Consider the following 9,873-nt stretch of genomic DNA (forward strand, 5'->3'; position numbering starts at 1 on the left):
GGTGTTGTGAACGAGTGTTTTTTGTTGGGGTATCATTAATAATAACAGCGCAGCATGTCTGAACACGAGAGTAGAATAAAAGTGGTCGTCCAAGGCCACTTTCATCCGCTGCGAAGGTATCGAACATTGAAAGGGGAATTCTGCTCCGTGATCAAGGCTGCGAATATGTTTGGTTGGCCTGTACACAGTTATTTTTAATCTGAGGGCAATAGTGGAAGTCCGATGATAGATGTTACAAGAGTAGTGGACAGAACTGCTTCGAAATGAGAAGGAGAAGGAAAGAAGGTTCTCCACTAGAAACTCCAGGCAAGAAAATAAGTTTCAACAGATGGACAATCAAGAGGGACGTATTCCAGCACGATGCAATGATCAGATCCTTATAATCAGCACAAGGAATCCCTCACTTTCAGTAAACCTTTTTTCAGCCTCTAAGAAGGGAAGCTTTAATAGGAGTAAATCGTCACTAAGAAATTATCTTCACGTGCTTCGTTTCCGGCACGCAAAATTTTCGTCTTGGACGTTTATCACTGAGAGGTACGATATAGTGGCCCGCAGATGCCATATATACGAGCCGTGACGGCATTTGGTTCAAAGAAAGTGTGTGGTTGGACGAGACTGGGTTCATGCGTTCACACGTTGACACTTGGATGGACGAAGCGCACAGCAGGAAGGACGACGAAAGCATCGTTAGACAAGGGTGAAGTCGAACCTGGCACGAATAAGATGGTGTTAACGTAGCGCTGTACAAGACAAAAACTCTGCGCTACCTGGTCTACAAACTGCCTAGTGCTAATGGGCAAAGTGCAGTCAGGCTTCCTCCATGTCACGCTCATCTGAATCCGATTGAGTATATATGGTCCCAGGCAAGAAACAACAAGAAGTTTACCCCCAGCGAGGTTGAAATGAAGTTAAAGTAAGGCGCTGCAAATTTTACCCTACACGACTGTTCTCGATTTGTCACCCATACCAAGAATGTACTTGACAGACGGATTCATGAAGGAGTGCTGAAGTAATGGTCATTTCAGTCTGCTTCCGTAAGCTACAGTACCAGTCCAGTCCTGAGTAAGAGGACCGCCGATTCTTCATTTGGTGTCGCTCCACTTTCACTATGATTATGAGTATGTATAAAATATTCACTGATGTAATTGCTCTGCCCAGTATTGTCGTCTCCCAAAAATGTTTGCCTGGCGACCTGCTAACAGCAGTGACCTAAGGTAGGCATGGTGTTATCGCTGCCTGCTGGCCTGTTCAATAAACGCTGGCAACTACACTTCCCTGCACTCTCTCCGTACTGCACTGTCGAAAGTCGCAACTTATTTTAAACGCACTACAGCCTCGGTTAGTCCCTTAAGAGTATACCTTGTTGGCACCACGCGATGGCAGTCCAAAAAGAAAAACCACCAGCATAACCTTGCTAGATGACAGCTGGGTCTTTGCCTCTTTCAGTGGTGGTGTACCCACACATTTCCACAGCTTGCTCTTCTCCTTCGTCTTCGTCACCCAGCATTTGTCCATGGTGATTAGGCGACTGACGCAGTTATCTCGATTGACCTGATGCAGATGCGACATAACCTGTTTGGTGTGCATTTTGAACGGTTGTGGCTAGTGGCAGAACCCAGACAGAGGCGACCTTTGTCATGCCCAAAATGTCATACAGGTGTCCCACTTTCGCCTCGATGGCAGTACACCAGTCTTCGGGTACCAGGGCGTCTACCTAACTTGCGATTCGTGGTTCTTCACAGAGTGATCATCTGTCACTTTTTTGTTCGTCATTAAGATGTACTCATTAGATTGTTCATTCCATTCGGCATACTGTGTAATTCTTCTTCACTTTCAATGAGGATAGCAATGTCATCAGCCAATCGTATCATTGGTATCCTTTCGCCTTGAATTTTTATTTCACTCCTGAACCTTTCTTTCATTTCCATCATTGCTTCTTCGATGTACAGATTTAACAGTAGGGGCGAAAGACTATACACCTGTCTTACACCTTTTTTAATCCGAGAACTTCGTTCTTGGTCGTCCACTCTTATTATTCCCTCTTGGCTCCTGTAAATATTGTATATTACCCGTCTCTCTCTATACCTTACCCCTATTTTTCTCAGAATTTCTACATCTTGCACAATTTCACATAGTCAAACGCTTTTTCCAGGTCGACAAATCCTATGAACATGTCTTGATTTTTTTTTAAAACGTGCTTCTATTATCAACTCCTACGTCAGATTTGCCTCTCTCGTGCCTTTACCTTTTCTAAAACCAAACTGATCGTCATCTAGCACATCCTCAGTTCTCTTTCCCATTCTTCTCTATATTATTCTTGTGAGCAACTTGGATGCATGAGCTGCTAAACTGACTGTGCGATAATTCTCGCACTTATCAGCTCTTGCAGTCTTTGGAATTGTGTGGGTGATGCTTTTCCGAAAGTCAGATGGTACGTCGCCAGACTCATCCATTCTACACACCAACGTGAATAGTCGATTTGTTGCCACTTCCTCGAGTGAGTTTATAAATTATGATGGAATGTTATCTATCCCTTCTGCTTATTTTGTCTTAAGTCCTCTAAAGCTCTTTTAACTTCTGATTCTAATACTGGATGCCCTATCTCTTCTAAATAGACTCCTGTTCCGTCTTCTATCACATCAGACAAGACTTTCAGTGTTCTCTTTCCAACTATCCGCTCTCTCCGCTGCATTTAACAAAGGAATTCCCATTGCACTCTTAATGTTACCACCGTTGATTTTAATATCTCCGAAGGTTGTTTTGACTTTCTTGTGTGCTAAACCTGTCCTTCCGACAATCATTTCTTTTTCGACTTCTACACATTTTTCATGCAGTCATTTGTTCTTAGCTTCCCTGCACTTCCTATTTATGTCATTCCTAGGCGACTTGTGTTTCTGTTTCCCGGAACAGTTCTGTACTTCCTCCTTTCATCGATCAACTTCAGTATTTCTTTTGTTACCTACTGTTTCTTCGCAGTTACATATTTTTTACGTATGTTTTCCTTCTTTGATGGCCCTTTTTAGAGATGTCCATTCCTATTCAACTGTACTGCCTCCTGAGCTATCCCTTATTGCTGTATCTATAGCCTTAGAGAACTTCAAACGCAACTCGCCATTCCTTAGTACTTCCTTATCCCACTTCTTTGCATATTGATTCTTCCTGATTAATCTCGTAAACTTCAGCCTACTGTTCATCACTACTACACTGTGATCTCAGTCCATATCTGCTCCTTATAATCTCTGTCTGACCATGAGACATCTTCGCGGGTACCGGGCGCGGTTGGGCCACCCTCTCCCCAAGGGGAGTGGCGGGTTCAGGGGCGTTCGCAGCGCACGAGGCGAAGGGTCAATGTGGAGGCTGGCCGTGTGGCATCGCCCGCTCTGCCTGTGAGTGGACATGTGGCCGCTCCTTCAGCAAGGTGCGAGCAGGCACTTGGGGGGAGCGGTTTATTAGTGATTGGGAGCTCTAACGTTAGGCGGGTGATGGAGTCCCTTAGGGAGATAGCGGAAAGGTCGGGGAAGAAGGCCAGTGTCTGCTTGCCGGGGGGTCTCATCCGAGATGTGGATGAGGCACTGCCGGCGGCGATAGAGAGCACTGGGTGCACCCGACTGCAAATTGTTGCTCATGTCGGCACCAATGACTCCTGCCGTCTGGGTTCAGAGGTCATCCTCAGTTCGTACAGGCGGTTGGCGGAGTTGGTGAAGGCGGAAAGCCTCGCTCGGAGGGTGGAATCTAAGCTAACTATTTGTAGTATCGTTCGCAGAACCGATCGCGGTCCTCTGGTTTGGAGCCGAGTGGAAGGCTTAAACCAGAGGCTCAGACGATTCTGCTGAGATCTGGGGTGCAAATTTCTCGACCTCCGCTATCGGGTGGAGAAATGTAGGGTCCCCCTGAATAGGTCAGGCGTGCACTACACGCAGAAAGCGGCTACAAGGGTACCGGAGTACTTGTGGAGTGCACATGTGGGTTTTTTAGGTTAGAGAATTCCCCCCTTGGCCCGATTAGACGCCTCCTGAGACGCGGCAAGGTAGGAGTAGGCAAAATGCAGACCCGAACTATTTGAAACAGTTAACGCAGAACAGGGAATCAGCGATCATAAAGCGGTTACCGCATCGATGATTTCAGCCGTAAATAGAAATATTAAAAAAGGTAGGAAGATTTTTATGTTTAGCAAAAGTGACAAAAAGCAGATTTCAGAGTACCTCATGTCTCAACACAAAAGTTTTGTCTCAAGTACAGATACTGTTGAGGATCAGTGGACAAAGTTCAAAACCATTGTACAATATGCGTTAGATGAGTATGTTCCAAGCAAGATCGTAAGAGATGGAAAGAGCCACCGTGGTACAACAACCGAGTTAGAAAACTGCTGCGGAAGCAAAGGGAACTTCACAGCAAACATAAACATACCCAAAGCCTTGCAGACAAACAAAAATTACGCGAAGCGAAATGTAGTGTGAGGAGGGCTATGCGAGAGGCGTTCAATGAATTCGAAAGTAAAGTTCTATGTACTGGCTTGGCAGAAAATCCTAAGAAATTTTGGTCTTACGTCAAAGCGGTAGGTGGATCAAAACAAAATGCCCAGACACTCTTTGACCAAAATGGTACTGAAACAGAGGATGACAGACTAAAGGCCGAAATACTAAATGTAATTTTCCAAAGCTGTTTCACCGATAAAGACTGCACTGTAGTTCCTTCTCTAGATTGTCGCGCAGATGACAAAATGGTAGATATCGAAATAGACGACAGAGGGATAGAGAAACAATTAACATCGCTCAAAAGAGGAAAGGCCGCTGGACATGATGGGATACCAGTTCGATTTTACACAGAGTACGCGAAGGAACTTGCCCCCCTTCTTGCAGTGGTGTACCGTAGGTCTCTAGAAGAGCGTAGCGTTCCAAAGGATTGGAAAAAGGCACAGGTCATCCCCGTTTTCAAGAAGGGACGTCGAACATAAGTGCAGAACTATAGACCTATATCTCTAACGTCTATCAGTTGTAGAATTTTGGAACACACATTATGTTCGAGTATAATGACTTTTCTGGGGACTAGAAATCTACTCTGGAGGAATCAGCATGGGATTCGAAAAAGATGATCGTGTGAAACCCAGCTCGCGTTATGCGTCCACGAGACTCAGAGGGCCATAGACACGGGTTCCCAGGTAGACGCCGTGTTTCTTGACTTCCGCAAGGCGTTCGATGCAGTTCCCCACAGTCGTTTAATGAACAAAGTAAGGGCATATGGACTATCAGACCAATTCTGTGATTGCGTTGAAGAGTTCCTAGATAACAGAACGCAGCATGTCATTCTCAATGGAGAGAAGTCTTCCGAGGTAAGAGTGATTTCAGATGTGCCGCAGGGGAGTGTCATAGAACCGTTGCTATTCACAATATACATAAATGACCTTATGGATGACATCGGAAGTTCACTGAGGCTTTTTGCGGATGATGCTGTGGTATATCGAGAGGTTGTACTGAATTGCAGGAGGATCTGCAGCGAATTTACGCATGGTGCAGGGAATGGCAATTGAATCTCAATGTAGACAAGTGTAATGTGCTGCGAATACATAGAAAGAAAGATCCCTTATCATTTAGCTACAATATAGCAGGTCAGCAACTGGAAGTAGTTAATTCCATAAATTATCTGGGAGTACGCATTAGGAGTGATTTAAAATGGAATGGTCATATAAAGTTGATCGTCGGTAAAGCAGATGCCAGACTGAGATTCATTGATAGAATCCTAAGGAAATGCAATCCGAAAACAAAGGAAGTAAGTTACAGTACGCTTGTTCGTCCACTGCTTGAATACTGCTCAGCAGTGTGGGATCCGTACCAGATAGGATTGATAGAAGAGATAGAGAAGATCCAACGGAGAGCAGCGCGCTTCGTTACAGGATCATTTAGTAATCGCGAAAGCATTACGGAGATGATAGATAAACTTCAGTGGAAGACTCTTGAGGAGGGACGCTCAGTAGCTCGGTACGGGCTTTTGTGAAGTTTCGAGAACATACCTTCACCGAGGAGTCAAGCAGTGTATTGCTCCCTCCTACGTATATTTCGCGAACAGACCATGAGGATAAAATCAGAGAGATTAGAGCCCACACAGAGGCATACCGACACTCCTTCTTTCCACGAACAATACGAGACTGGAATTGAAGGGAGAACCGATAGAGCTACTCAATGTACCCTCCGCCACATACAGTCAGGTGGCTTGCGGAGTATGCATGTAGATGTAGATGTAGATGTAGATGATGTAATCTAACTGAAATCTTCCACATCTCCCGGCCTTTTCAAAGTTTACCTTCTCCTCTTGTGTTTCTTGAACAGAGTATTCGCTATTACTTGCTGAAATTTACTACAGATCTCAACTAGTCTTTGTCATTCCATATCCCTAGCCCATATTCTCCTGCAACCTTCTCTTCCACTCCTTCCCGTACGATCCTACGACTACATTCCAGTCCCCTATGACTATTAGGTTTTCATCGCCCTTTACGTATTTACTTAAAGCACTAACAAATAAGTGAAGAATACACATTACCATCATACAAGCACTGTGTACCATTTGTTACATGTAATCTTGTACTACCAGCATGTTTCTTAGGTTCATATCCCTATTTTCCAGGCGTGACGAGACTGATTATCTGTATGGTCTGTTTGGTAAGAACTGCATTTATGAAATTGCATATAAATGTTGTTTAATTAGAGGCACGGTAGTTCTAGAGGCTATAACAAAATCAACAAGTGATTTTATTGAGGTGTCAGCATCATGGTTACAACAGCTCCTACTGCACTCATTTATCTCCCAGCAGCAGTCACATTTATGTAAAATCATTAAAGAATGTCTCAAAGTAAATGAGTTTCTTGTTCTTTGTGATTTTGCAGAAAATTGCTCCTTCACCAGTCAGGATGAGGTACAAGGATTCCACTGGAATAATTCACAGGCTACAAGTCGCCAAGTAGCTTACTAAAGAGACTCAAGCACTAATTAAATACGACGTGTATCATACGTGGAAATATCTGACTGCCTTCCGCATAAAACAGTGTGTGTTTATTCTTACCAGACAAATTTCATCAATTTCTTAAAATGTCAGTTTTCAAATCCAAAGCACATTAATTACTTTTCGGATGGATGTGCTACCCAATACAAAAACAGAAAGAGCTTTATGAATCTGTCCACCATCAGGAAGATTTTGACAATACAGTAGAATGGCATTTTTTTTAAATTTTTTTATTTTTTGCTACAGCGCGCATGGTAAAGGACCTTTGATGGGGTAGCAGGGACTGTAAAGGGATTAGCAAGACTTGCCAGCCTCAAGTGACCTTACGAAAATCATGTTTTGACTTCACGACAGTTGTTTGAGTGGTGCAAGAAAAATATTCTTTCATGTGTCTTCTGTTGTGGACTGACAAGACAGCCAGTCCACAGTGACGGGTAACCGAAAGGCACGCACTTAAACTCACGCAGGATGGCGTGAGGTCTGAAACAGGACACGTAATGAATGCTATAAAGAAAAGTACGTAGCTGCCGGAATACTTAACTTTAATCCATCATTGTTGTACATCGCTCTTGACGATACAAGTGAGACTCTGTAGATACATGCAATGTAATGCTAATGGCGCCTCGCTAGGTCGTAGCCATTGACTTAGCTGAAGGCTATTCTAACTATCTTCTCTGCAAATAAGCGAGGCGTCGTCAGTGTAGTCGCTAGCTAAGTCGTCCGTACAACTGGGGCGAGTGCTAGTACGTCTCTCGAGACCTGCCGTGTGGTGGCGCTCGGTCTGCGATCACTGACAGTGGCGACACGCGGGTCCGACATGTACTAATGGACCGCGGCCGATTTAAAGCTACCACCTAGCAAGTGTGGTGTATGGCGGTGACACCACATCTTCCATTATACATCGGTTTCCCATCATGATAAAGATACAGCCAAGATGAAACAACGTTTCAAAAATACAAGGACGATTCCAGGTACCCATAAGTTTCATTGTGTAATACCTGTTAACAAAGGTTTAGTAAAGACAAAGACCTATTCTGCTCCTTTAGTGAGTAGAGAAGAGTCAGTGATTGCTATGGTGAATGAAATGCTGTTAACAAATATACATGGATTTGTTGCCTGTATGTACGACAGTCGTTGGTGGGGTGCATATGTCTTACAAAAATGTGAAGAAACAGATGAACTAAAGGTCAACTTCTGGCATCCACATGGACCATGTCCGTCATTTGTGTTTTCTGCCAAACCAGACACTTGTGTCATCAGAAAACGTGACATTATCACAAGGATGGATCCAGTGATACCAACTGGAAGGACATACAGTCTCCCTGCATAAGATTTGGAAAACATTAACAATTTAGTTGGAGAGTTGTGAGGAGCGATCTAATAACTTTTCATTGCCTTTTCATTAGCTTTTCATTGCCTTTTCATTACAACTGTAATGTAAATAATGTAATGTAAATAATTCATAATACTGCTATAATAATGTAAACCGTATTTTTGTACAATAAGACTTGTGGATTGTATTTATCACAATTTGTGTTTCATATATGTGTGTTACCTTCTTCATTTCGATAGTGTATTCATCCTGACAAAATAATTTTTGTGCTTGATGCCTTTGGTGTGCCATCTTGATATTTCCCATACTTATAGTAACATATTGGAGCAATTAAATATATTTTTTCAAAAAAAATTGAAGATGGAGTATTTTGAGATATTCAAGGGCAAAGGTCAAGGTCAATGAACTTAAGTATGAAAATCCTCAGGAACTTGCCATGTAGCATATCAATGTAAAGGCCTATTCGTTAGCTTTCCGATGGTAACATTTTCATTGCTGTAACTGAATGAGAACCAGAATTTCAGTCAGTTATGTTGTGACAGATGCATGTAAATTTCGCACTTATTCCAAACTTTACAGACGTATAACTTTCTTCACAGTTGTAACACACACTTGCAAATTGGTATTTTTCCATCTCTTATCGGGGTCATTGAATCCACCAAATTTGAAAGAAACCTGAGATGGTCAGGTTGAAAATGTTGCTTTACTAGTCTACGTTGAACTGGCATGACCCATTGGGTGCAATCGAGATCAGTAGGAGATAATTATTGGCAGAAGTCAGATAAAATTATTTTTACTGGGATACTAGTGTTATTTGTAACCCAATTATATTTAATTTTAGTTCTGGGTATTGCGCCCATCTCACCACTGACGACAGATTGTCATTCCTCCGAATGATAGTAGTAAGACACCTTCAGGTAAGGCACTTAAATTGGAGGTAGTCGGCATTTAGATAGAGTACGTTTACAGGCGCACAGAAATTACAAAATACCATTGACAGACAAGAGGAACAAGAGTGGGTCCAGGACTGACCCCTGTAGCACTCCTAAGATAGCGTGCTTCTAGGAAGACTTTTCGTTTCCACAGACAATACACTGCTCACTGTTCCTCAAATAGCTTTGCTTATGAAGGCTGTAGAAATGTCCTGTCAAATTAATGTCAGACGTATTTCTCTAAAAATGTAAGAGATCGTTGTAACTAAACTTTCACTATTTGAGAGGGCTCCAATGACAAACTACCAATCGTGGGACAGTGAAACATAATGGATACATTTGTAAGGACATGCGGAAGAGAAATAACGAGTACACTATTGAAAGAAACATATTTTAATTTACACATGAGTTATTAACATTTGTTAATTGCCTACAATATTTACGATTCGCGTTAGGAACGTTCCTTGACGTGACGACTCTCTGTATCCATGACAGCCTGGAACCGCACTAGAGATTGTTCTGCTTCTGTCCGGAACAACAATGGACCATGGAATGTTCTGTTGTGACACAGCTGATACTCTGCTCAGATCGAACATTGCGTCCAACATTCTTAG

This window comes from Schistocerca serialis, chromosome 2 (genome assembly GCF_023864345.2).
Source record: "Schistocerca serialis cubense isolate TAMUIC-IGC-003099 chromosome 2, iqSchSeri2.2, whole genome shotgun sequence".
Lineage (NCBI taxonomy): Eukaryota > Metazoa > Arthropoda > Insecta > Orthoptera > Acrididae > Schistocerca > Schistocerca serialis.